Source organism: Anolis sagrei, chromosome 7 (assembly GCF_037176765.1).
Source record: "Anolis sagrei isolate rAnoSag1 chromosome 7, rAnoSag1.mat, whole genome shotgun sequence".
Lineage (NCBI taxonomy): Eukaryota > Metazoa > Chordata > Lepidosauria > Squamata > Dactyloidae > Anolis > Anolis sagrei.
The window spans coordinates 24911521-24939454 of NC_090027.1; positions in this window are offsets into that span (position 1 = coordinate 24911521).

Here is a 27934-nt window from a genome sequence, read left to right on the forward strand (position 1 = left end):
GAGGTTCTGGGTTTGAGCCTGCCACTTTTGGACTCTCACTTGCTGGGGTGTTCCAGCGAGTGTCTCTGTAAATCTTAGAAAACTATTTCTTGATTTAAGTTGTTGACGTGCTGGCTGATACCCAAACAAAGGATGAGCTGGAGATGTCACTGCTTCATCAATCAATTGATTGATTGATAAAGTGGAACGTAAAACTAGATCTATGAGTAGCGAACGCTGACCATGTAAGAGGAGAAACTGGGTTTGTATTTGCTTTTTATTGATTTTATTGATTTTATGGTTATAATGTATATTTGGTGTTAACTGTGTATTGATGTAATTTTGTGTTTGATTGTTTTTATGATGCAGGCATCAAATTGTGCCTTGCTTTTGTAAGCCACCCTGAGTCCCCTTCGGGGTGAGAAGGGCGGGGTAAAAGAACCCCAAATAAATAAATAATAAATTTGGTCCTTTCACTATTGGCTGCTACTTCCCGGCGGATGTGAGGTGGTGTAATACTGGCTAGACAGTGTAGTTTCTCCAGTGGTGTAGGGCGCAGACACCCCGTGATAATGCGGTATGTCTCATTAAGAGCCACATCCACTGTTTTAGTGTGGTGAGAAGTGTTCCACACTGGGCATGCATACTCAGCAACAGAGTAGCATAGTACAAGGGCAGATGTCTTCACTGTATCTGGTTGTGATCCCCAGGTTGTGCCAGTCAGCTTTCATATGATATTGTTTCTAGCACCCACCTTTTGCTTGACATTCAGGCAGTGCTTCTTGTCGGTCAGAGCACGGTCCAGAGTGACTCCCAGGTATTTGGGTGTGCTGCAATGCTCCAGTGGGATTCCTTCCCAGGTGATCCTCAGAACTTGGGATGCTTGTCTGTTCTTGAGGTGAAAAGCACATGTCTGTGTTTTAGATGGATTAGGGATCAGCTGGTTTTCCTGTAATAGGCAGTAAGAGCACCTAGAGCTTTGGATAGCTTCTGTTCAGCCATCTCTAAGCTCCCTGCTTGAGCAGTAATGGCATGATCATCTGCATAGATGAAGCTCTCTGTCCCTTCTGGCAGGGCTGGTCATTTGTGTAAATGTTGAACATGGATGGAGCAAGCATGCTCCCATGAGGCAGGCTGTTCTTCTGTTTCCGCCATCTGCTTCTTTGGCTCTGGAACTCAACAAAAAAGCTCCTGTTTTGTAGCAGGTTTCCTATGAGGCAGGTGAAGTGGTAATCCTTATATATTATACATGTAAATGTTGACTATTGATGGAGCAAGCACGCTCCCCTGAGGCAGGCCGTTCTTCTGTTTCGCCATCTGCTTCTCTGGCCCTGGAACTCAACAAAATTCCCAGTTAAAAACCATTCAAACATATTCAAAGTTTAAAACAACGTAGAATGTACCCCTTGTCAGGAAAATGGTGAATCCGGTTCAGGTTTTTATTCCAGCCTTTAAAGGAACTGTCCAAGGTCCCATCTTGCAGAGAAAGTAATGTGGACCTTGGCTCAGGCTGCAAAGTCTGGAGTAAAACCTGGAATGCTTCCTGCTGAGAATATGGAAGGATCAGCTGCCACTGGATCCCAGGTTATGACTGTGAGTGCATCTAGACTGGGGAATTAATGCAGTTTGGCACCTGTTTAACTGCCAGGGCTCAATGCTATGGCACCTTGGTAGTTGCAGCTCTGCAAGGCTTTGAGCCTTTTCTGCCGAAGAGTGGCAAACTATAACTCCCAGGATCCTATAGCATTAAACCAACACAGTTGAAGTCGTATCAATCTGTGTTCATTCTGCAGTGCAGCTGCACCCGATATCTCACAACTCTTTGGATTCCAGAGCCACAGAAATTAAAATGGTATCAACAGAGGCAGCCCTAGGTAATTTTCAATGGTAAGCAAACATTATTTTGGCACCCCCCAACCAATCACTGATATATATTTTCTGTTCATTGTGCCATATTTGGTTCAATTTCATTATTGGTGGAGTTCAGAATGCTTTTTGATTGTAGGTGAACTATACATCCCAGTAACTACAACTTGCATATGTCAAGATCTATTTCCCCCCAAGAGCGCCCCTGGGCAAAATCAACTATACTGCAAATGCTTACTTTGCGTAATGGTTGAGCCGCCCCTGGGTATCAAACTGCATTCATGCTATAGTTTAGCTGCACCCTAAGGTATTGTGTGTGTGTGTAGTGTGTGCACGTATGTGTATATAGTGTTCAAGCTCTGTTATGTGTACTTATTAATGTATTTTATTTTATAGAAATATGTTTTAAATATGTATCTTTTGTAGAAATATGTTTAAATGGTATATAGAATTTTTACAATATTTATGTGTTTTTAATTATGCTGTAACCTGCCATGAGGAGGAGAGGCAGGCAAGGAAATGATGATGATGATGATGATGATAATCTGGGATTTGCAAGGCATCCGGCTGCATTTGGGGCCTGGTCCCTGGGTGGTGCCTTTGGAGGCAGCATCTGGTTATGAAATGCAACCCATTAAACCCTTGTTGGGCCTTATATAATGGCCTCTCTTTCTTTCCCTGTTTCTCCGTAGGTCGCATTGCCTTCTGGCTGTGTGCAAAGCCGCTCATGCACCTGGCCCAAGGGAGGAGGCCTGTATCGCTCATTGCAAGCATCCACTGGTTTGCCTTTGGCTCCAAAACAAGGAGAGCCAAATGTCGTTTGCAGCTCCTTTTTGCAAGAAATGGAGAAGAAGTGTGTTGTCAAAGACTTTCATGGTCAGAATCACTGGGTTGCTATGTGTTTTTCGGGCTGTATGTCCAGTGTATTCCAGCAGCATTCTCTCTTGATATTTCGCCTGCATCTGTGGCATCTTCAAAGGTTCTGTGGCAATAATATCCCTGTGGAATAATGTCCAGGGTGGGAGAAAGAAGCCTTTTCTGTTTGAAGCAAGTGTGAATGTTGAAATTAGCAAGCTTTAATAACATTGAGTAGCCATGAAGCTGCAAAGTCAATCAGTGAGAGTATCTACATAGAGGTAGCCTGGTTGTTGTTGCCTGGAGGCACCATCTGTTTGGGAGATGTTAATTGGCCCTTGATTGTTTGCTGCCTGGAATTCCCCAGTTTCTGAGTAGAGTTCTTTATTTACTAGACACTATGCTCCTATTGATGCAGGATTTTGGCCTGCATCAATAGGAGCATAGTGTCTAGATCTAGGGAAGTCATGCTACCCCTCTATTCTGCCTTGGTTAGACCACACCTGGAATATTGTGTCCAATTCTGGGCACCACAATTGAAGAGGGATATTGACAAGCAGGAATGTGTCCAGAGGAGGGCGACTAAAATGATCAAGGGTCTGGAGAACAAGTCCTATGAGGAACAGCTTAAAGAGCTGGGCATGTTTAGCCTGAAGAAGAGAAGGCTGAGAGGAGATATGATAGCCATGTATAAATATGTGAGAGGAAGTCACAGGGAGGAGGGAGCAAGCTTGTTTTCTGCTTCCCTGGAGACTAGGACACGGAACAATGGCTTCAAACTACAAGAAAGGAGATTCCACCTGAACATTAGGAAGAACTTCCTGACTCTGAGAGCCGTTCAGCAGTGGAACTCTCTGCCCCGGAGGCTCCTTCTTTGGAAGCTTTTAAACAGAGGCTGGATGGCCATCTGTCAGGGGTGCTTTGAATGCAATATTCCTGCTTCTTGGCAGGGGGTTGGACTGGATGGCCCACGAGATCTCTTCCAACTCTATGATTTTATGATTCTACCAGAATCAAGATAGTGAATAAGGAACAGCACTCAGAAACAGGGAAACTCCACTTGCTTCATTGCCACAGAACCTCTGAAGATGCCATTAGGCACAGATGCAGGCAAAATATCAGGAGAGAATGCTGCTGGAATTCATTGGCCATTTAATGGGAAAGAAACTCTTCAGAGCTGGCTTTGTTTAGTTTCCATGATCTGGTGTCTTCTAGAATACCCTATTGAGGACTATAAGTTTGTCAGCTTTTCATTCAGAGGCCGTAAAGCCATTTGTCGGGAGGGGTTCTATGAATGGCCCATAGGGTCTCTTCCAATCCTATGACTCTAGGCAGCACCTAAAATAATAATAATAATAATAATAATAATAATAATAATAATAATACTTTATTCTCATATCCTGCCACCATCTCGGGACTAGGGACAGCTTACAGATGGCACAAAGTGCCTAAAAACAGACTTTAAAAAGAAACACAATATAAAATACAATACAATTAACCACATATGCATATAAAAATATCAACTCAGATTCAATAAAACTGAGGTCATCGACCAGTGGAGGAAGCTGCTGTAAATATGACCAGGCTGTAGACAACTGGAATGGAATAAGTGCAAACTATGCACACAGACCTATGCATAGGGGCCAGTTATAGACTATGTTGAGCCCATAATAGGGTTCTTTTAGATAAGGAAGACCCAGAAGTCATCTTGGTGGATCCTTCCTCTGAAATGGAGCCTATTCGTGAGTATAGCGCAAGGGCAGATGTCTTCACTGTGTCTGGTTGTGATCCCCAGGTTGTGCCAGTCAGCTTTCGTATGATATTGTTTCTAGCGCCCACTTTTTGCTTGACATTCAGGCAGTGCTTCTTGTAGGTCAGAGAACGGTCCACACTGACTCCCAGGTATCTGGGTGTGCTGCAATGCTCCAGTGGGATTCCTTCCCAGGTCATCCTCAGAGCTCAGGATGCTTGTCTGTTCTTAAGATGAAAAGCATATGCCTGTGTTTTAGATGGATTAGGAATCAGTTGGTTTTCCCTGTAATAGGCAGTAAGAGCACCTAGAGCTTTGGGGAGCTTCTGTTCAACCATCTCAAAGCTCCCTACTTGAGCAGTAATGGCACGATCATCAGCATAGATGAAACTCTCTGTCCCTTCTGGCAATGGCTGGTCATTTGTGCAAATGTTGACCATTGATGGAGCAAGCACTCTCCACTGAGGCAGGCTGTTCTTCTGTTTCTGCCATCTGCTTCTTTGGCTCTGGAACTCAACAAAAAAGCTCCTGTTTTGTAGCAGGTTTCCTATGAGGCAGGTGGGGTGGTAATCCTTTGTGATATTATACATTTTTCTCAGGAGGAGGCAGTGGTTGACAGGATCATAAGCCGCTGACAGGTCTATGGAGACAGCTCCTGTGATCTGCTGCCTTTCAAAGCCATCTTCTATGTGCTGAGTCAGGTTCAGCACTTGCGATGTGCAGCTTTTCCTTTTCCTGAAGCCAGCTTGCTATGGAATCAGACATGGGTCTATTTTTTCTACAATTCAATGCAATGAAGTGATAAGCGTAATCTATCATTCTGATAAGAAGGGAGCAGAGGGCAAAGTTTAAGAGCAATTCCACATCCTCAAAGGGAGAGGAGAGCCGTGAACAAGTGTTTATGGACACCAGTAAGATAGACTTCTTTAAAGATAAGTGGAAGGCATTTGCACAATCTATTTTATTATGGACTGACCAGGAAGTTCATATTTTCTGTGCATTTTAAGGAAAATTAATTCATAGCAATTGCTGCTGAGTTTGAGAAGCCATGGATTGTTCCTTTGCAGTTTGGATTCTGAGCCAGAGCGGATCCATTGCCACAGCTGCCCTTCAGGAAGAAAGACATGGGAATTGGCCTTTCTGGGACTAAGCCTGGGAGTTTCCCGCTTGCTTAACTGACAAAACTCTTCTGGATTCAAGTCTGTAATTATTGTGTCATGATGGAACAAATGGTCTCAATGGTGCATGAATTAGTACATGGAAATGCCTGCAGATCCTTCTCTGCTTGACTCATGTTTTTCTTCTTTTGTGGCAAATGATCTATCCTTTTGGGCAACCTCCTTTCAGCTTGAAAAAAAGATGGCATCTCTTGATGCCTCCATAAAGAGCCCTTGGAAAACACAACAGACCTGGGAGACCAAGGGAGGAAGAACCATCTCAGCAAGGAGATAGTTAGCGTCTTTCCTTCCTTCTTCCTCCCTTCCTGCCTGCCTGCCTGCCTCCCTCCCTCATTCTCTCCCTTGTACTCTTCCCTTTCTTCCTCCCTTCTCTCCTTCTTCCCTTCCTTCCTTTCTTCTTTCTCTCCTCTTTCCTTCCTCCTTTCCCCCTTCCTTATCTCTTTCTTCCTTCCCTCACTTCTTTCCTTCTTTCCCTCTTTTCTTTTTCCTTCCTTCTCTCCTTTCATCCTCCTCTATCTCCTTCCTTCCTTCACTCCCTCCCTTCTTTTTCCTTTCATCCTGACTTTTCTCCTTCCTTCCTTTCTTCCTTCCTCTCCTTCCTCACTTCTTTGCTTCTTTCCTTCTCTCTCGCTCCTCCCCCTCCTTTCCTTCTCTGCTTTCACCCTTCCTTCTCTCCTCCCTACCTTTCCTTCCCTTTTTTCTTTCTTTCCTTCCATCTCTTCTTTCTTCTCTTATTTATTTATTTGCTTTATTTCTATACCGCGTTTTTCAGCCTAATTAGGCGACTCAATGCGGTTTACACAGTGCAAGTTATCACAACAATAGACAATTAAAACACATCTTCTTCCTCCCTCTCTCCCTTATCTCCTCCCTTCCTTCCTTCACTCCCTCCCTCCCTCTTTTCCTTTCCCTTCCTTCCTTCCTTCCTTCCTTCCTTCCTTCCTTCCTTCCTTCCTTCCCTTTCCCTTCCTTCCTTCTTTGCTTTCTTTCCTTCCTTCTTTCCTTCCTTCCTTCTCTTCTCCCTCCCTGCCTCTTCTCTTTATCTCCATTCTTCCTTCATTTCCTCCCTTTTTCTTTCCTTCTTTTCTTCCTTCCTTCTTTCCTTCCTTCCCTCTTTTCTTTCTATCCTTCCTTCTCTCCTTCCTTCATTTCTTTCTTACCTCCTTCCTTCCTTCCTTCCTTCCTTCATTCTCTCCTTCCTTCCCTCTTTCCCTTCCTTCCTTCTTTCCTTGATGCTAAACCAATCCCTGAATCTAAGACAGGGATTGGAATCTAAGACAGGGATTGGAATCTAAAACAGGGATTGGAAATTAATAGGTCAGTCTGCAATCCAAGAGAAAGGAAGGAAAGTAAGAGAATGAGGCAGAGAAGAAGGAGAGAAAGAGGCAGGGAAGAAAGAAGGAAGGAGGGAGGGATTGAGGAAGGAAGGGAAGGAAGGAAGGAAGGAAGGAAAGAAGGAAGGAAGGAAGGAAGGAAGAAAGGAAAGAAGGAAAGAAGGAAAGAGAAGGGAAGAGAAGAGAAATGGAAGGAGGCAGGAAGGGAATGTTTTGTTGGCTCTCTTTTTTCTCATGTGATGTCCTTGTCAATTGGTGCAAAAAAAACCTTGAATTTATATGGCATTTGTTGTGCTTTTGAGGCACGATTCCTCCTCTTTGAGAGCGTCTGCTTATGATGTGCTGAAGGTGCATCATTGACAGGCTTGACCCCATTCCATGAATAAAGTCCCTGGAAATCCTCTTGCCTTTAACTCCCCTGAACTATAGCTTACAGGGCTTTGCTTTTGTGCCAACGCCTTTCAAGTGTGACCCAGGACAGCTTTTGCTCTGTTTACTCCTTTTGCATTGAGGAGTTTCTGGGCAGGTTTGAAGTTCTGGCTATGACTTTGAAAGCCTGAGATTTGTAGTTTTGGGAGGCACCAGCCTCTTTTGGCAGGGAGGCCTGAAGACTTTGCAAAACAACAACTCCGATTGATGGGGAGATATTGGAAATATAGATATTTATTTATACATCAATTATATGTGCTTTAGAAGGACTGAAATGTAAGAAAAATCAGGCTTTCTCTGCATTAGAAAGCCGAGCTGACAGGCCTGAAGGAGCTCTGTGTTGAAAGGGGGAAGAGAAGAGGGCATGTTATCTATACAGAGACTGGTACAGCATAGCATAGGCTATATCTTCTTACTTCTAAGTAAGGAATCTCTCTCCCTCCTGACAGGTCAAAGTAGGCCTTTTGATGGATTGGTTTAAGCTGTAAACTGCTCTTAGAAAAAAATATAGAAATGCCTCTTGCATGTTGGAAGATAGAATTTGATATTTCTATGATGCCAACGTGATGCAGTGATGATGTTAATGTATGTAGAAGCATGTTTCTTTGTTTGCCTGCATTTGAAGATGTATAAAAGGTAAAGTCAACACCTGTATCCTCACTCTGGTTTGCTCTGGATGAGAGTCCACGCCAAAGTCTCTGCTGGAAATAAACGTACTTTTCTGACTTCCAAACAAAGGATCGCTCTTGGTATGATCTCTCCTATCTGCTGCTACACTATGAGTTCATAGTCTTGAGCTATGGCACTTCAGGTGTGGTCAACTGCATTAATTCCACAGTGAAGATGCACACTTGATCTGCAATTAGCAACATTACATATCATCATAGACTCCTACAGTCGGAAGAGACTCCTAAGGCCATCTAGTCCAACCCCCTTCTGCCAGTCAGGAATACAGGATTAATATTATATCATAATACTATTGTTATTAGACTCTGGTGGCGCAGTGGTTTAAACCCCTGTGCCGGCAGGACTGAAGACCGACAGATCGCAGCTTCAAATCCGGGGAGAGGTGGATGAGCTCCCTCTATCAGCTCCAGCTCCTTATGCGGGGACATGAGAGAAGCCTCCCACAAGGGTGATAAAACATCAACTCATCTAGGCGTCCCCTGGGCAACTTCCTTGCAGACGGCCAATTCTCACACCAGAAGCGACTTGCAGTTTCTCACGTCGCTCCTGACATGACAAAAAAAAAATTGGACTTATAGAGCTGAACGGGATATGGGTTAAACTACTGAGCTGCTGAACTTGCTGACTGAAAGGTTGGCAGTTCGAGTCTGGGGAGCAGGATGAGCTCCCATTGTTAGGCCTAGCTTCTGCCAACCTAGCAGCTTGAAAATAGGTACCACTTCTGTGGGAAGGTAATGGTGCTCCATGCAGTCATTCTAGGGACATGACCTTGAAGGTGTCTATGGACAATGCCGGCTCTTCAACTTAGAAAAGGAGATGAGCACCACCACCCAAAGTTGGACATGACTAGACTTAATGCCATGGCAAACCTTTATTTTTACTTTTAGAGTTGAATGGGACCCCCAAAGGAATCTAGTTCACAGAATTACTATTATATTATTATCCATCATCTAATATTGTTAGACTCATAGTTGAAAGGGGCCTTCAAAGGTCATCCAGCCCAACCTCCTTTATTCTGTCAGGCAGGAAGACATAATCCAAACCGTCATGACAGATGGCCATCCAGCCTCTGTTTAGAAATCCCCAGAGAAGAAAGGAGACTCCAATTGACTTCAAGGCAGCAGCAGATTACACTGTTGAGCATCAACCCTTGGCCATTCAGGTGGCATCAAACAGCATTCATTCTACAATATGGATGCAGATTTTTTTTCAAAACACTACAAGAAATAATGGGGGAAAATCTCTTTTTCATAAACAGCTTGAAAGGCAACTTGTTGCTGCAACAACCAACTTTCCCAGTGGCTTTGAATCACTCTCCCAAGACAAAATATTGCTCAAGCGCCTGGCATGGAGGTGGGAGGGGAAGGGAAGAATATTTATATTGTGCCATACTGGGATTCCCAAATTGCCCAGTTCAAGGAAAGGAAGAAGCTGGTTGATTATTTTATTGTCTCCTTCAGTCGTTGTCTTGGCACACCTTTGGCAATGTTAGGCAACCTTTCCCGAAACAGGTGAGGCTGCTTTCTCGGCCATTACGGCCATTATGAAGTGCCTTACAGCTTTCTCCTCCTTTTTCAGAGCCTGGAGGTTGGAAAGAGTGGGAGAATGGGCTTGACATCTTCCCTATAAAAATCCTAATTGCCAGGCATGTGTTCCCCTAATCCAAGCCATAAAAATGGCATATTGTGCAAACATGCAAATATTACGGTCAAAGTATGGCGGATCCGTTGACTTCACGATCAGCTGGCCGGGATTCCCTGATGAGGTAGGATTGCAGTGACCTCCATCCAATCAGAGTGTGTCCCCCACTTCCAATGCGGATTTCCACTCTCCAGTGGTTGATGGGGGACAGGATGGAAACTTCAGACAAAAAAGACATAGTTTTATGATTGGATTACATTGTCCCAATTCCAGGATGAACAAAAAGGGGCCAACACCTCCCATGTGTTTTATTGTTGTGATGATTGCCTTTAATCAGCCCCGACCTCACAGGTCTGGTGACTCTGCACCAGTGTCCATTGTGTTCCAAAGCAGCATATTGTCCATGATGATAGGATTAAGAATCTATTCCTGAGAAAGGGGAAATGGCATTGTGGAAAATGGGGCAAGCCACCCCAACATCAGGGAAGAGAATGTCGGGTGATTAATGTCCCTTCATGTCCATATGGCTGCACAAAGGGTGGGCAGTTCAACTCCGAATCCTGTTGTCCCTTCTACAGCTGGGTCTATAGGGCCAGTAAAGATTGATATGTTTGCATTTCGTTTTTTCTGCCTAAGTGGAGTATCTTGCATTTGTCAATGAAGTTCAACAGTGACAAATGCACGATACTCCACTTAAGCAGAAAAAACAAAATGCAAAGATACAGAATGGGGAACAATGCCTGGCTTGAGAGCAGTACGTGTAAAAAAGATCTTGGAGTCCTCATGGACAACAAGTTAAACATGAGCCAACAATGTGATGTGGCGGCAAAAAAAGCCAATGGGAATTTGGCCTGCATCAATAGGAGCATAGTGTCTAGATCTAGGGAAGTCATGCTACCTCTCTATTCCGCTTTGGTTAGACCACACCTGAAATATTGTGTCCAATTCAGGGCACCACAATTCAAGAGAGATATTGACAAGCTGGAATGTGTCCAGAGGAAGGCGACTAAAATGATCAGGGGCCTGGAGAACAAGCCCTATGAGGAGCGACTTAAAGAGCTGGGCATGATTAGTCTGAAGAAGAGAAGGCTGAGAGGAGGTATTATAGTCATGTATAAATATGTGAGAGGAAGCCACAGGGAGGAGGGAGCAAGCTTGTTTTCTGCTTCCATGGAGATTAGGACAAGGAACAATGGCTTCAAACTACAAGAAAGGAGATTCCATCTGAACATGAGGAAGAACTTCCTAACTGTGAGAGCCATTCAGCAGTGGAACTCTCTGCCCCGGAGTGTGGTGGAGGCTCCTTCTTTGGAAGCTTTTAAACAGAGGCTGGATGGCCATCTGTCAGGGGTGATTTGAATGCAATATTCCTGCTTCTTGGCAGGGGGTTGGACTGGATGGCCCATGAGGTCACTTCCAACTCTTTGATTCTATGATTCTATGACTGGCCCAGAGGATGATGGGTGCTTGAGTTCTTTGTTCCTTAAGGTGAAGCCTGGAAAAACACTTGAAGGGATTCCCAGGTCATGAGATGCTGACGAAAGGTCACCAAGATTGTGACCAGTGGCATACTTCTTCAAAAAGCATTTGATACATGGAGATATACAATATATATGCATTGAATGGATAAAATAGGGATCCGTGGATACCAGGGCTCCCACCAAGGGACCCAGGGCACCCATGGGGGTGAGGGGTTGGTCAGGGGTTCAGGGAGATGAAAAGGTAGTGAGAGCAGGTGAGAGGGAGGGAATAAGCTCAGTGGTGGACACCAGGTGGGCCATGTGGTCCGGTGGCCACAGAGGCCGACTGGGGGGAGGGGGGAGTGGGAGGAAAATACTCAAGAGGCAGAAAGAGATACAAAGAAGCAGAAGTAGAGGATAACACACGAAGGGGAACATTTAGTTAGGGGTTAGGTAACAATATAACTAGAAAAAGGGAAAGATGGTTTCAAAAAGCATCCCGGGTGTGGGTTATTTATTTATCGTGTCATCCGCAACCAGAACATTGTATTACATTTCTAACAGAACAAAACAAACAAACAGATTAAAAACCCCCACAAATTTTGCAAACTTGGCAGCTGATTAAATGTCCTTTGACCAGTATCTGGCCACTTGGAGTGCCTCTGGTGTTGCCACAAGAAGGTCCTCCATCGTGCATGTGGCAGGGCTCAGGTTGCATTGTAGCAGGTGGTCAGTGGTTTGCTCTTCTCCACACTCGCATGTCGTGGATTCCACTTTGTAGCCCCATTTCTTAAGATTGGTTCTGCATCTCATGGTGCCAGAGCGCAGTCTGTTCAGTGCCTTCCAAGTCGCGCAGTCTTCTGTGTGCCCAGGGGGGAGTCTCTCATCTGGTATCACCCACGGATTGAGGTGCTGGGTTTGAGCCTGCCACTTTTGAACTCTCGCTTGCTGAAGTGTTCTAGCGAGTGTCTCTGTAGATCTAAGAAAACTATTTCTTGATTTAGGTCATTGACGTGCTGGCTGATACCCAAACAAGGGATGAGCTGGAGATGTCTCTGCCTTGGTCTTTTCACTATTGGCTGCAACTTCCCGGAGGATGTCAGGTGGTGCAATAACGGGTGTGGGTAGCAGCTGGGCTCTTCTGTATCTCCAAAGGTTTGCAAAATGGGCTTTCAGAATAAAAAAGGCTCTTGCTGGCCATGGCTCATCCCCGCAAGAAAATTTAAAATATTTGAGGGTCTGCATGCGACAATAATATTCCTGGGAGTCATAGTTTTCCAAGGTCTGAGTGCATCTACACTGTAGAGTGAATGCAGTGAATATATCTGCCCTTGCGCTTTGCTACTCTGCTGCTGAGTACACATGCCCATTGTGGAACACTTCTCACCACACTAAAACAGTAGATGTGGTTGCACTAATATGTTGCACTATGCTACTCTGCTGCTGAGTATGCATGCCCAGTGTGAAACACATCTCACCACGCTAAAACAGTAGATGTGGGTCTTAATGAGACATGCCGCATTATCACGGGGTGTCTGTGCCCTACACCACTGGAGAAATTACACTGTTTAGCCGGTATTGCACCACCTGACATCCGCCGGGAACTAACAGCCAATAGTGAAAGGACCAAGGCAGTGACATCTCCAGCTCATCCCCTGTTTGGGTATCAGCTAGCACGTCAACGACTTAAATCAAGAAATGGTTTTCTAAGATCTACAGAGACACTCGCTGGAACACCTCAGCAAGCGAGAGTCCAAAAGTGTCAGGCTCAAACCCAGAACCTCAATCAATGGCTGATAACAAATGAGAGACTCCCCCTGAGCACACAGAAAACTGGGCGACTTGGAAGGCGCTGAACAGACTGTGCTCTGGCACCACGAGATGCAGAAATGGGGCTACAAAGTGGAATCCACGACATGCGAGTGTGGAGGAGAGCAAACTACAGACCATCTGTTGTGATGCAACCTGAGCCCTGCCACATGCACAATGGAGGACCTTCTTATAGTAACACCAGAGGCACTCCAAGTGGCCAGCTACTGGTCAAAGGACATTTAATCAACTACCAAGCTTGCAAATGTTGTGTTTTGTTTGTTTGTTTGATAAAAAATGCAATACAGCTGTTTGGCTTGCTCCTGGTCCATTTTGCACCAATGGCAGGAAATTCACACTTCATCTGACCTCCCAAATCTGTGCAAAGTTCCTCAAACTTCACACTGAAGGAGAACTGAAAAGCCTATCTTAATCCTCTGGCTGATTATTTCTTTTATCACAACTATTTATTGCATGTATTAGAGGCCACACTCCTAGGTCTCATTTCCCTGATTAGATTAGAAACTACAGCAAACCATTCACTAGTAAAAGGATTATGATAAAGCGGGTGATATCGAAGAGGACATCACATTGACATTGCCGGAAAAGGGTTCCTTATAAGGAAACGTTCCTTCCGAAATGATCTTGAAATAGCTTATATACAGGAGAATGAGCAAGAATGCTCTTGCCAACATGTTGCTTTATTGTTTCATATTATTGATCTACTAGCTGAGGTCCCCAGTGATGCCTGGGCTCAGTCTTGTGTAACGATAAACATTAAAAAGTATTAATTGTTGGTGTGGACCCATTAGAAAATGCAAACGAGTATGGGTGAACTACAGCTCCCATCACTACCTGTTATTATTCCAGCCCCACCAATAATTTCTGATATTGTAGTGCATTGTTCTGGGGATGCTTTCACATAATCATAGTGTGGTTGTCAAGATCCAAAGTGTTTCATGGTCGAGTTTCAATAATACTAAAGTTTACTTGGTTTTTAGCAATGCAAGGGCTAGCTCATATAGTATTTAATGTAGTATTTTATGGTCGCGTCTTGCCATTGATTGATGTAGCATTTAAATGATTTATATCATATTTTAATGGTGTCTTTTGTATTGGATTCAATAATCTAGTTTTTATGCATTTGTTTGTTTGTCCTATATGTGAAAGACCTATGGTCTTGGTAGGAGTTGCTGTGTGCTCTGAAACCTGGGTCCATCTTGGAAAATACATAGATACAAATATGCATACATAGATAAATAGAAACATACATACATACAAACACTGACTTTTGCTATAAACTTGGGAAAAGTTGGGAAAAGTTGATTCAACTGCCTAAGCTTTGTGTTTTTGCAGGAGAGCTATCATCATCCTGCAGCCGTGGTTTTGGCTCTAGTTTGTCAATGGCATCACGTCTCAACCAATTCAACAGAGTTTGTGCCGCAAACATGAAGTTTCTGGAGTAAAAAAAACTCCTATCCAAGGAAGTGCACACAATGAAGCAGGAATCACACTTTCAAAGGAGGAACAGAAAAGGTTTCGGGTTGAGTTACATAGTGCTCGCTGAAATACGGGGCTGTGCAGCACTTTTGCAATCGGGGTGCTTTATGAGGTCGTTATGGAGTTGATGAACAACTGCACTGCATCCTGTCAGATCCCCAAAATCTGGAGGAAAGCAAGAGTCATCACCATCTTGAAGCCAGGCAAAGACCGTAATGATCCAACAAGTTATAGACCAATCTCTGTGTAATACCATCTTTACAAAGTTCTGGAGAGACTTATTTTGCATAGAATTATGGAAAAAATAGACCCATGTCTGATTCCACAGCAAGCTGGCTTCAGGAAAGGCAAAAGCTGCACATCGCAAGTGCTGAACCTGACTCAGCACATAGAAGGAGCTGTCTTCATAGACCTGTCCACAGCTTATGATACTGTAAACCACCGCCTCCTCCTGAGAAAAATGTATAATATCGCAAAGGATTACCACCTCACCCGCCTCATAGGAAACCTGCTCCAAAACAGGAGCTTTGTTGTTGAGTTCTAGGGCCAGAGAAGCAGATGGCGGAAACAGAACGGCCTGCCTCAGGGGAGCGTGCTCGCTCCATCCATGTTCAACATTTACACAAATGACCAGCCACTGCCAGAAGGGACAGAGAGTTTCTTCTATGCAGATGATTGTGCCATTACTGCTCAAGCAGGGAGCTTTGAGATGGTTGAACAGAAACTCTCCAAAGTTCTAGGTGCTCTTACTGCCTATTACAGGGAAAGCCAACTGATCCCTAATCCATCTAAAACACAGACATGTGCTTTCCACCTTAAGAACAGACAAGCATCCCGAGCTCTGAGAATTACCTGGGAAGGAATCCCACTGGAGCATTTCAGCGCACCCAAATACCTGGGAGTCACTCTGGACCGTGCTCTGACCTACAAGAAGCACTGCCTGAATATCAAGCAAAAAGTGGGTGCTAGAAACAATATCACATGAAAGCTGACTGGCACAACCTGGGGATCACAACCAGATACAGTGAAGACATCTGCCCTTGCGCTATGCTACTCTGCTGCGGAGTATGCATGCCCAGTGTGGAACACATCTCACCATGCTAAAACAATGGATGCGGTTCTTAATGAGACATGCCACATTATCACGGGGTGCCTGCGCCCTACACCACTGGAGAAATTACATTGTTTCGCCGGTATTGCACCACCTGACATCCACCAGGAAGTAGCAGCCAATAGTGAAAGGACTAAGGCAGTGACGGCCCCGGCCCAAATTACCTGTCCGAATGCATCTCCCCTATGAACCATCACAGAGGTTAATTCTCCGGGGAGGCCCTGCTTTCCATCCTGCCATTGTCACAGGCACGATTGGTGGGGAAAGAGACAGGGCCTTCTCGGTGATTGCTCCCCGGCTATGGAACTCCCTTCCTGGTGAGATCAGGTTGGCCCCCTCCCTCCTGTCCTTTAGAAGGATGGTAAAAACTTGGCCGTGGGACCAAGCTTTCGGGACAGGGCAATGAAGCGGCAATAGGAAAGATGACCAGGCCAATTGGATTTGATGCGGATGGCTAGGACGGTTTTAAATGGTGTATTTTAATATTTTGATCAATGTTTTTAATGTTTATATATTGTATGTGAATTTGTGTCCCGGCAAAGAATGTTTGCCGTATATATGCTGTGCTCCACCCTGAGTCCCCTTCGGGGTGAGAAAGGTGGAATAGAAATGTTTTAAATAATAATAAATAATAATCTCCAGCTCATCCCCTGTTTGGGTATCAGGAATAGTTTTCTAAGACGTACAGAGACACTCTCTGGAACATCTCAGCAAGCGAGAGTCCAAAAGTGGCAGGCTCAAACCCAGAACCTCAATCAATGGCTGATACCAAATGAGAGACTCTCTCCTGGGCACACAGAAAACTGGACGACTTGGACGGTGCTGAACAGACTGCGCTCTGGCACCACGAGATGCAGAGCCAACCTTAAGAAATGGGGCTACAAAATGGAGTCCACAACATGAGAGTGCAGAGAAGAGCAAACCACTGACCACCTGCTGCAATGCAACCTGAGCCCTGCCACATGCACAATGGAGGACCTTCTTGCAGCAACACCGGAAGCGCTCCCAAGTGGCCAGATGCTGGTCAAAGGACATTTAACCAAACTCACACATTTTGTATTTTCTCTGTTTGTTTGCTTTGTTCTGTTAGAAATGTAATATAATGGACTGGTTGCTCTTACATGACAAATAAAGACAGCATGCCAACAACTTAAATCAAGGAATAGTTTCTAAGACCTACAGAGACACTCGCTGGAACATCTCAGCAAGTGAGAGTCCAAAAGTGGCAGGCTCAAACCCAGAACCTCAATTAAAGGCTGATACCAAATGAGAGACTCCCCCCTGAGCACACAGAAAACTGGACGACTTGGACGGTGCTGAACAGACTGTACTCTGGCACCACGAGATGCAGAGCCAACCTTAAGAAATGTGGCTACAAAGTGGAGTCCACAACATGAGAGTGTGGAGAAGAGCAAACCACTGACCACCTGCTGCAATGCAACCTACATGCACAATGGAGGGCCTTTTTATAGTAACACCAGAGGCACTCCAAGTGGCCAGCTACTGGTCAAAGGATGTTTAATAGAATACCAAGCTTGCAAACTTTATGTTTTGTTTGTTTGTTATATATTATAACTTTATTTGTACCCCGCTAGCATCTCCCGCAGGACTCGATGCGGCTTACACAGGCCGAAGCCTCAAAACACAGTACAACAAAACACAGTATAACAAAACAATACCTAAAGCAAATTAAAAACAGTTAAGCAGCAAAACAACAGCAATAACAATACGTCAAGACACTTTAAAACTGGGCCGGCCAGAGTAGTGGGTACAAGATTAAAAGTGCTGAAATGGTAGGGGGATTGTAGGATTATAAAGTAAATGCAGTGTGCCGTGTGCAGTGATCTTAGTTCTACTAAAGTGCTTCTAGGACTTGGTATTGGGGTTCCTAATCTGAGAAAGCACATCGGAACAGCCAGGTTTTCAAATTCTTTCTGAAGACTGCCAATGTAGGGGCCTGTCTAAGATCTTTTGGGAGGGCGTTCCAAAGTCGAGGGGGCACCACAGAAAAGACCCTGTCTCGCGTCCCCACCAAGCGTGCTTGCGACACGGGTGGGATCACGAGCAGGGCCTCTCCAGATGACCGAAGTGAGCGTGTGGGTTCATAGACGGAGATGTGGTCACGCAGGTAGGGTGGTCCCAAACTGTTCAGGGCAGGCCTGTAGTGAGGGGGTGGTTTTAGGGGTTCAACCCCCCCCCTGAAATGTTTTAGATTTTTTTTGAAAAACCTGGTTTACTCATGAATTTTAACTGGTTAACCAAATCCTCATGCTAAGTCTATGAGATGCAAAAAATTAAGAGTCCCTCCAGAACTGCAAGCACTATCTCAGGCAAATATTGACAATTTATTCACACTGTAATTAATTGCAGCAATAGCCAATGTAGTGAAGCAACCAAGTTGGGGGGGGGGGGAGTGTTGTATGCTCTCATTAAGGAGGCCAGACTTGGTGGAGGTGGTTTGCAAGGGCGGAGCTGCAGGGTACTGAAGGCTGCTCTGCCCCCTGCTGTGCTCTTGGCTTCAGCGTGAACTAGGAGGCAGATTTCAACCTACCTGCGAAATTTTCAAAAACCCCCCTCCCGAAAATTTCAACCCCTCCCAAATTTTTTTTCTGGCTACGGCCCTGGTTCAGGGCTTTGTAGGTGAGCACCTGCACCTTAAATTGAGCTCGGAAAATATATGGCAGCCAGTGGAGCTCCTTAAACAGGAGGGTTGACCTCTCTCTGTAATGAGCCCTGGTTAGTATCCTGGCTGTTGCCCGTTTATTTATTTATTTACTTTACTTGTATACCGTCGTTTCTCAGCCCAACAGGCGACTCAACGCCGTTTACAACAAGGATAAAAATCAGACAAAGATATACAATTTAAAACCCTAATAGCATGGTATACAATATTAATATAACAATAAACAACACAATACATCTCATAACTAGAGTCGTGATCCAGTTCGTCGTCCGTTTTTCCATTTCTGTATCATAACATTCATTGCAAACATCCAAGTTTTTAATCTTCTTCGAAACACCATTAGTGAGGGGGCCAAGATCTGTGAAAAAGATCTTGGAGTCCTCGTGGACAACAAGTTAAACATGAGCCAACAATGTGATGTGGCGGCAAAAAAAGCCAATGGGATTTTGGCCTGCATCAATAGGAGCATAGTGTCTAGATCTAAGGAAGTAATGCTACCCCTCTATTCTGCTTTGGTTAGTCCACACCTGGAATATTGTGTCCAATTCTGGGCACCACAATTCAAGAGAGATATTGACAAGCTGGAATGTGTCCAGAGGAGGGCGACTAAAATGATCAAGGGTCTGGAGAACAAGCCCTATGAGGAGCGGCTTAGGGAACTGGGCATGTTTAGCCTGAAGAAGAGAAGGCTGAGAGGAGACATGATAGCCATGTATAAATACGTGAGAGGAAGTCACAGGGAGGAGGGAGCAAGCTTGTTTTCTGCTTCTCTGGAGACTAGGACACGGAACAATGCCTTCAAACTACAACAATGGAGATTCCATCTGAACATTGGGAAGAACTTCCTGACTGTGAGAGCCGTTCAGCAGTGGAACTCTCTGCCCTGGATGGTGGTGGAGGCTCCTTCTCTGGAAGCTTTTAAGCAGAGGCTGGATGGCCATCTGTCAGGGGTGATTTGAATGCAATATTTCTGCTTCTTGGCAGGGGGTTGGACTGGATGGCCCATGAGGTCTCTTCCAACTCTTTGATTCTATGATTCTATGATCTAACCTCCCTGGGAAGGGCATTCCACAGACGGGGGGCCACCACAGAAAAGGCCCTGTCTCTCGTCCCCGCCAGCCGCACCTGTGAAGCAGGCGGGATGGAGAGCAGGGCCTCCCCAGAAGATCTTAGGGTCCTGGCGGGCTGATAGGCAGAGATACGTTCGGATAGGTAGCATGGGCCAGAACCATTTAGAACCGTTGGACCAGTTGGAATTTCCGAGCCGTTTTCAAGGGCAGCCCTACATAGAGCACATTGCAGTAATCCAATCTAGAGGTGACCAAGGCATGGACCACCCCGGCCAGATCAGCCTTCGCGAGGTACGGTCGAAGCTGGCGCACAAGCACAAGTGTTAAAAATGCAATACAACTATTTGGTTCGCTCCTGGCAGGATAGATAAATAAAAATGAGGTCGTTCCCTGCTCTGTTTCTTCTTTGTTGACCTGCTGCCCAGGGTGGGCGTTTCAAGGGGTCTTTGGGGGGCGCTGGTCCCAAGTTTGGACGCCCAAACTCGCAATCCAGACCCGGCACCGGCTGCGAAGGGTCGCGCGAGGACGGCTTGCTCCTCGTTGGCAGCCCGCATCCTAATCTCGACTAGATCGAATTAATCGCACACTAGCGCCACGCCGGCCAGCCCTCTTTCCCTTTGGCAGCAGAGAGAGAGAGAAGAGAGGGAGGGAGGGAGAGCACAGGGCGCGTGCGCAGAAGGTCCTCCTTCGCTGTGTGCCGCGCCTCACGTACTGTGAATGAGGAGGGCCGGTTGCCAAGGCAGCCAGGAGTCCCGCCCTCCCTCCTGCCTCCCTAGCCATGCTCCTCTCCTTCTCTCCCTTCGGCCCATGCCTTTGAGGCGATGGAAATTAAAGGCACAGGTAGAGGAGCGGTGGCATTGAAGCAGGAAGGAAAACCGAGACAGGCAGATCTCTCGGGTGGAAACAGTCCAATGCGAAATGTCTCTAGCAAGCCTGAGCTCATTTTGTGCTTTAGCCTTGTGGACCTTTTCCCTACAGGTGTTGGCTATTTGTTTGAATTCTTCTTTGGTGATTTCTCCCTTTTTCCACTTCTTGAGCATGTCTCTTTTGTGTTTTAGCACAGTTAGAAGTTCTTTGGACATCCATTCTGGCTTCTTTGCACTTGTCCTATTTTTTTCTCTTTGTTGGCACAGTTTGCAATTGTGCTTGAACTGATACCCAATGAGAGACCTAGGAGAACACAATCTGAGCCAAAGGCCAATGCAATTCAAGGCTGCACCCAGAGGATTACATATTCTATCTATCTATCTATCTATCTATCTATCTATCTATCTTATATAAATAAAAATGTAATGTTCGTTTGTGGGATTAACAGAACTCAAAAACCACTGGACGAATTGACACCAATTTTGGACACAAGACATCTAACAACCCAACGTATGTCCTTCACTCAAAAAGAAATCAATTTTGTCATTTGGGAGTTGTAGTTGCTGGGATTTATAGTTCACCTCCAATCAAAGAGCATTCTGAACCCACCAACTATGGAATTGAACCAAACTTGGCACACAGAACTTCCATGATCAACAGGAAATACTGGAAGGGTTTGGTGGGCTGTGTCCTTTGGTTTTGGAGTTGTAGTTCACCTATATCCAGAGAGCACTGTGGACTCAAACAATGATGGAACTGGACCAAACTTGTCACAAATATTCCATATGCCCAAATATGAACACAGATGGAGTTTGGGGGGAATAGACCTTGATATTTGAGAGTTGTAGTTACTGGGATTTATAGTTTATCTACAATCAAAGGGCGTTCTGAACCCCACCAATTACAGAATTGGGGCAAACTTCCCACACAGAACCCCCATGAGCAACATAAAATACTTAAGGCCATCTAGTCCAACTCCCTTCACCAGGGCAAGAAAACGTAATCAAAGCCCTCCTGACAAAGAGCCATCCAGCCATAGATATAGAGAGATATATACGATTCACACACACACAGATATAGTATCATAGATTTGAAAGAGACCCCTAAAGAAGGACTATGATATGTTGCATATTCCAGGGTGGGCAAACCAGACAGACACTCTCCACATCAACGCTGACAAAGGAACAGCAAGAAATACTGTTTATCCACAAGCATAAAAAAATTATATTAGAAACCAACACTTTCTCATTACTTTTCCAGATCACCAGACTGGGCCACAGCAAGGCGTGGCAGGGGACGGCTAGTTATAGAGATAGAATGGGAGACACCTGGCTTGACAACACTCCATGGGAAAGGAATCTAGGAGTTTTCGGAGAACACAAACTGAACATATGCCAAGAGCGTGATGCAGCGGCTCAAAGGGCCAATGCCATCCTAGGCTGCACCCAAAGGATTATATTGATGGAAGCATCTTCTTTGGAAGGCTTTAAACAGAGGCTGGATGGCCATCTGTTGGGTGGGCTTTGTGCTTTTCCTGCACAAAGGGCCAATGCCATCCTAGGCTCAAAGGGCCAATGCCATCCTAGGCTCAAAGGGCCAATGCCATCCTAGGCTGCACCCAAAGGATTATATTGATGGAAGCACCTTCTTTGGAAGGCTTTAAACAGAGGCTCTATGGCCATCTGTTGGGTGGACTTTGTGCTTTTACTGCACATAGGCAGAAAGAGGGGTTGGACTAGATATCCTTTAGAGGTCCCTTAGAACTATGATTCTATATGTAGTTATAGGATGGGAGACACCTGGCTTGAAAATAGTCCATGGCAAGGGATCTTGGAGTTTTGGTGGGCAACAAGTTGAGCTAAGAGTGTCATGCAGTGGCTCAAAGGGCTAATGCAATTCTAGGCTTCTTCAATGGGATTATATTGATGGAAGCTTCTTCCCTGGGTGGGATCGGGTGGTGCTTCTCTTACATGGAGGCAGAAGAGGGTTGAACTGGATGGCTTTTGGGGGTCTCAACTCTGGGATTCTATTATTATTGTTAAGCAGAAGCTGAATGGCCATCTGAGGAGAGGAACCGGATGGTGCCTTCCTGCCAGGAAGAAAGAAGGGGATTGGACTTGATGTCCCTTCCAACTCTAGGATTCTATGATGATGATGATGATGATGATGATGATGATGATGATGATGATTATCTATACGGCTCCAGTCCAGCGTACTTGTCCGAATGTATCTCCTTCTACACCCCACCTCGGAGTTTAAGGCCCTGCTCTCGGCCCCGCCTCTGTCTCAAACACATTTGGCAGGGATGTGTGACAGGGCCTTCTTGGTGGTGGCCCCCGCCTGTGGAATTCACTTCCCAGGGAAATTAGGTCACCATCATTCCTCCTTACCTTTAGAAAGAAGGTTAAAACGTGGATGTGGGACCAGGCCTTCAGGCAATTGGGTTAAAGGACAATTAATAATGTTTGACTATGGCATGGAAGAGGATTTGGATAAATTAAGTGGAATACTCAAAAATATATGGCTAGTTAAATAGCCATCAGACTGGTAATAGCTCAATGGAATGTAAGTATACTGTTTTAATTTTTTATGTCTTAATGTTATGTTTTTTAACTGTTATAATTGCAACCTGTATTTTATGATGCGGCATCAAATTGTTGCCAATGGGAAGCCGCCCTGAGTCCCCCTAGGAGTTGAGAAGGGCGGGGTAAAAATGTTCAAAATAAATTTAAAAAATAAAAATTGTTGTCATTGTTATTAAGCAGAAGGTGGATGGCTATCTGTGGGAAGGGATTAGATGGTGCCTTCCTGCCAGGCAGGAGGAGGTTGGACTGGATGGCCCTTGGGGGTCCCTTCCAACTCTGGATTATTATTATTATTATTATTATCCCTTCCAACTCTAGAATTCTATTGTTGTTGTTGTTGTTATTGTTGTTAAGCAGAGGCTGGATGGCCATCTGTGGGGAAGGATCGGACGGTGCTTTCCCACCAGGCAGAAAGGAGGAGGTTGGGCTGGATGACCTTTGGGCTCCCTTCCAACTCTGGGATTCTCTGCTTAATACACACAGAGAGCAATCCAGGCGGCTCTGAATAGCCCCAAATGCTCCTCATCGCTGCTGCTGCTGTCACATGAGCTCCCCTGAGCTGATTATCTGCCTTAGAGGGCACCCATTTAATGAATGGCCATGCGCCTGGGCACGTGGCCGCAAAGACCATCATCCACACACACACACAAATACACACGCACATTTTTGCACATGTCCAGGAGATGCAACACTGCAGGGAATGGGTGGGAGCATCCTCAGGGTCTTGCTGGCTTTTCCTATTGCAAAGGCCAGGACAGGACTGCGCTCACTGTCTCTCCTTCTGGCCTTGGAGAACTTGCTTCATTTTACAAAGGCATTTTATTTATTTTATAGCACACTCTCCTTCTGGGCTGTGAAAACTTTGTTTTACAAATGCTTTTATTAATTCTAATTTTAATTTAATAACAACAACAACAACAATAACAGGTCTCGGCGGTGACCAGGGGAGCATTTGCACAGTTAAAGCTTGTGCGCCTGCTGCGCCCGTACCTTGGGAAGTAGTCCACGCTCTTGTTACATCCCGTATAGACTACTGCAATGCTCTCTACGTGGGGTTGCCCTTGAAGACTGTCCGAAAGCTTCAACTGGTCCAACAGACAGCAGCCAGATTGCTAACTGGAGCGGCTCTCAGGGAGCATACAACCCCCTTGTCGGGCCAGCTCCACTGGCTGCCAGTTTGCTACTGGGCACAATTCAAAGTGCTGGTTCTAGCCTATAAAGCCCTAAACGGTTCTGGCCCAACTTACCTGTCCGAACGTATCTCCCCTTATGAACCATCTAGGACCTTGAGATCATCTGGAGAGGCTCTGCTCTCGGCCTTACCCTCGTTTGGCGGAGACGAGAGACAGGGCCTTCTCAGCGGTGGCCCCTCGACTATGGAACGCCCTCCCCAGAGAGATTAGATCTGCTCGCTCAATCTTAACATTTCGGAAGCAACTCAAATCATGGCTGTTTGAGCAAATGTTTACAAACACAGAGTAACGGATACAGATAACTGATATAGGAACTGATGACTGACGATGGAACTGGACAATGCTTGACAATAAGCAGACGCTAGTGATATTGTTTTTATTGTTGTGTGATATATGTCATTTTAATGTTTTAAATTGTATTATGATACTATGTATACTGTTTTGTTGGAAACCGCCTTGAGTCGCCGATAGGCTGAGAGAGGCAGCATACAAATACAGGAAATAATAAATAAATAAATAAATAAATAATTTTATTTCTTACCCGCCTCTGCTCCCGGCTCGAGGAAGCCCTCCTTTTCATTTAAGAACAACAACAAGCATTTCCCCCATCAATCAACATAGCAAATAGCTTCCTAATTATTATTATTTCGTATCCACCTCTCCTCCAGGCTCTAGTAAGAGGCAGCCCTTCCCCACCAATCAGCATGGCAAGTAGCTTCCTAATTCTCCTCATGGCTCGAGGTGGGTTACGGCATAGGTAAAACACATTAACATTGTAAAGACTCTATAAACACACCTTTTAAAATGTATTTCTATAAAATAGACATATTAAAACGTATTTCTATAAAATATACAGAACAGAGATTAAAACACGGGACACAAGTTCATGCTTAAACCTGGCTGGGTATTCTCATATATAAATCATTTATCCATTAATAACAATAACAACAACAACAACAACAACAACAACAACAGTTATTGTTGGTATTTATTATTATATTTATTTCATCTCAAAAGAGGCTCAAAGAGACTAAGCTGTAATATATACAAATTTATAGACTAGCCGTTCCCTGCCATGCGTTGCTGTGGCCCCCCGTCTGGTGATCTGGAAAATAAAGTAATGAGAAAGCGTTGGTTCCTAATATATGTAATTTATTTATGCTTGTGGGTAAACAGTATTGTTGTTTCTTTGTCATTGTTGATGTGTTTTGCCTAGTCTGGAGCATGCAACATATCATTGTCCTTCTTTAGGGGTACCTTTCAAATCTATGACACTACATCTGTTTGTGTGTGTGTGAATAATCTATATATATATAAATGCTCTGTGCATAATGAGTACCTTAAAAACAAAAGAACCAATGAACGAAATCACACCAAATTTGGCAGCAAAGCATCTCACAACACAAGGAGTGACCATCACTCAAAAAAATATGATTTTGTCATTTGGGAGTTGTAGTTGCTGGAATGTATATTTAACCTACAATCAAAGAGCATTCTGAACTCCACCAATGATGGCATTGAACCAAACGTGGCATACAGGACTCCAATGACCAAGAGAAAATGCTGGAAGGGTTTGGTGGGCATTGACCTTGAGTTTGGGAGTTGTAGTTCACCTACATCCAGAGAGCATTGTGGACTCAAACAATGATGGATCTGGACCAAACTTGGCACAAGCACTCAATACGCCCAAATATGAACACAGATGGACTTTGGGGGAAATAGACCTTGACATTTGGGAGTTGTAGTTACTGGAATTTGTAGTTCACCTACAATCAAAGAGCATTCTGAACCCCAAGAACAACAGAATCCGGGGAAACTTCCCACACAGAACCCCATGACCAACAGAAAATACTTAAGGTCATCCAATCCAACTTCCTTCATCAGGGCAAGAAAACGTAATCAAAGTCCTCCTGACAAACAGCCATCCAGCCATAGATGTAGATAGATAGATAGATAGATAGATAGATAGATAGATAGATATGATTCACACACAGAGAGATATAGTATCATAGATTTGAAAGGGACCCTTAAAGAAGAACAATTATATCTTGCATGTTCCAGGATGGGCAAACCAGACAATCTCCACATCAACACTGACAAAGAAACAGCAAGAAATACTATTTACCCACAAGCATAAAGAAATTACATATATTAGAAACCAACACTTTCTCATTACTTTATTTTCCAGATCAACAGACTGGGCCACAGCAACGCCTGGCAGGGGACAGCTAGTATATATCTATCTTTGGCTGGATGGCTCCTTGTCAGGAGGGCTTTGATTATGTTTTCTTGCCCTGGTGAAGGGAGTTGGACTGGATGGCCTTAAGGCAGATTTCCGTTGGTCATGGGAGTTCTCTGTGGAAAGTTTAGCCCAATTCTCTCGTTGGTGTAGTTCAGAATGCTCTTTGGTTGCAGGTGAACTATAAATCCCAGTAGCTACAACTCCCAAATGTCAAGGTCTATTTTCCCCAAACTCCATCTGTATTCATATTTGGACATATGGAATATTCGTGCCAAGTTTGGTCCAGATCCATCATTGTTTGAGTCCACAGTGCTCTCTGGATGTAGGTGAACTACAACTTCCAAACTCAAAGTCAATGCTTACCAAACCCTTCTAGTTTTCTGTTGGTCATGGGAGTTCAGTGTGCCAAGTTTGGTTCATTATACAATAATATAGATGGGTTCCTGAGTGAAATGTATATAACAAAAATACCACTTGTATAACATAAACAATGATATAATTCAACAACAGTATATAAAATGCTGCACTGTTAACCTCACAGCGACAACAAACAGTCCCACAAGCTACTTATAAGAAGACACGACTGTACTAAAAGTTTGCACCACATTGTTTGATGTCGCTGTGGGGTTAACAGTGCAGCATGTATATATATATATTTTATTTATTTATTTGGTGCATTTGTTAACCGCCATTCTCAGCCCTTTAGGGCGACTCATGGCGGTGTACAACATACATAAAAGGCAATTTACAAAAAGGTAGTCGCAGAACAACATATTAACAATACAACAATTATAAAGTTACACTAAAAAATCCGCTTCGTCTCATAGTGGAATCATAACCAATCTCATATTCCTTGTTCCATTCCAGTCAGCTTTACCACACCATTATAGCACTAATTAAATGCCTTCTCGAACAGCCATGTCTTAAGGCTTTTTCGGAAGGACATGAGGGAGGGCGCCTGTCTGATGTCTGCAGGGAGAGTGTTCCACAGCCGGGGGGCCACCACCGAGAATATATTGTTGTTGAATTGTGGTAGGCTGTTACTCAAGCTACTTATAAGAAAATACGACTGTACTAAAAGTTTGGTTCAATCCCATTGTTGGTGGAGCTCAGAATGCTATTTGATTGTAGGTTAACTATAAATCCCAGCAACTACTATTCCTAGATGACAAAACCAATTTTTGAGTGATGGTCACTCCTTGGGTTAGTAGGTGTCTTATGGCCAAATGTGGTGGCAATTCATCCAGTAGTTTTCGAGTTCTGTTAATCCCACAAACGAACATTACATTTTTATTTATATAGATTATAAACTCGTCCTTACTTCATCATCTCAGTATTGCCCCCACAACCAAATTTTATCCCCTTTTAATGTAAATTAATCTGATCAGAAATGGCATTTCTGCTATTTGTTTCTATGGCCCTGTCTAAACTGATCATTTAATGCAGTTCGAATCTAGTTTCAAGCTGCAAACACTCACAAAAGGTGTATGAAAGAAATCCCTCAATTTGTTGGGATTGGTCTTGAAAAATATGGGAAACTGACAAAGAAAAAAAATCCTGAAACATTAATAAATAAATAAAAACTTCATGTAATGAATGTAAAATACAGTAATTTAAAATGGCTACAGATAGTGAGATCCAAGCTGTGGATACCATGCAACTAAAGTGGTGCCAAACTGCAATAAATCTACAGTG